Raw genomic sequence first — 1,572 nt, 5'->3', positions numbered from 1 at the left:
GTCTGACCTACGGGCCATCTCTGGTAATGAGCGGGGCCGCCGGTCTGACCTACAGGCCATCTCTGGTAATGAGCGGAGCCACCGGTCTGACCTATGGGCCATCTCTGGTAATGAGCGGGGCCGCCGGTCTGACCTACAGGCCATCTCTGGTAATGAGCGGGGCCGCCGGTCTGACCTACAGGCCATCTCTGGTAATGAGCGGGGCCGCCGGTCTGACCTATGGGCCATCTCTGGTAATGAGCGGGGCCGCCGGTCTGACCTACGGGCCATCTCTGGTAATGAGCGGGGCCGCCGGTCTGACCTACGGGCCATCTCTGGTAATGTGTGTGGCCGCCGGTCTGACCTACAGGTCATCTCTGGTAACGAGCGGGGTCGCCGGTCTGACCTACAGGTCATCTCTGGTAACGAGCGGGGCCGCCGGTCTGACCTACGGGCCATCTCTGGTAATGAGCGGAGCCGCCGGTCTGACCTACAGGCCATCTCTAGTAATGAGCGGGGCCGCCGGTCTGACCTACGGGCCATCTCTGGTAATGAGCGGGGCCGCCGGTCTGACCTACGGGCCATCTCTGGTAATGAGCGGAGCCACCGGTCTGACCTACGGGCCATCTCTGGTAATGAGCGGGGCCGCCGGTCTGACCTACGGGCCATCTGTGGTAATGAGCGGGGCCGCCGTTCTGACCTACAAGCCATCTCTGGTAATGAGCGGGGCCGCCGTTCTGACCTACAAGCCATCTCTGGTAATGAGCGGGGCCGCCGGTCTGACCTACGGGCCATCTGTGGTAATGAGCGGGGCCGCCGGTCTGACCTACGGGCCATCTCTGGTAATGAGCGGAGCCGCCGGTCTGACCTACAAGCCATCTCTGGTAATGAGCGGGGCCGCCGGTCTGACCTACAGGCCATCTCTGGTAATGAGCGGGGCCGCCGTTCTGACCTACAAGCCATCTCTGGTAATGAGCGGGGTCGCCGGTCTGACCTACGGGCCATCTCTGGTAATGAGCGGGGCCGCCGGTCGACCTACGGGCCATCTCTGGTAATGAGCGGGGCCGCCGGTCTGACCTACAGGCCATCTCTGGTAATGAGCGGGGCCGCCGGTCTGACCAGGCTACGGGCCATCTGTGGTAATGAGCGGGGCCGCCGGTCTGACCTACAAGCCATCTCTGGTAATGAGCGGGGCCGCCGGTCTGACCTACGGGCCATCTCTGGTAATGAGCGGAGCCACCGGTCCTCCGCCGCTGCCTCCTCCCATCAGGCTGCCGTCACACTAGCAGTATTTGGTCAGTATTTTACATCAGTATTTGTAAGCCAAAACCAGGAGTGGGTGATAAATGCAGAAGTGGAGCATATGTTTCTATTATACTTTTCCTCTAATTGTTCCACTCCTGGTTTTGGCTTACAAATACTGAGGTAAAATACTGACCAAATACTGACCGTGTGACGGCAGCCACAGAGCCGAGTTTGTTTCGCCGCTCGCCCCTCATAGATATAAGTTTATGAGTGAAAGATGATCCCGCCCACTTATCTGCACTCTCCTGACAACCAGCGTGACGTCACCAGCGGAATGCAATAAGGCCA

The sequence above is a fragment of the Ranitomeya imitator genome, chromosome 3 (assembly GCF_032444005.1).
Source record: "Ranitomeya imitator isolate aRanImi1 chromosome 3, aRanImi1.pri, whole genome shotgun sequence".
In the NCBI taxonomy this organism is placed as follows: Eukaryota; Metazoa; Chordata; class Amphibia; order Anura; family Dendrobatidae; genus Ranitomeya; species Ranitomeya imitator.
Note: the sequence above shows the minus strand (reverse complement) of the source record.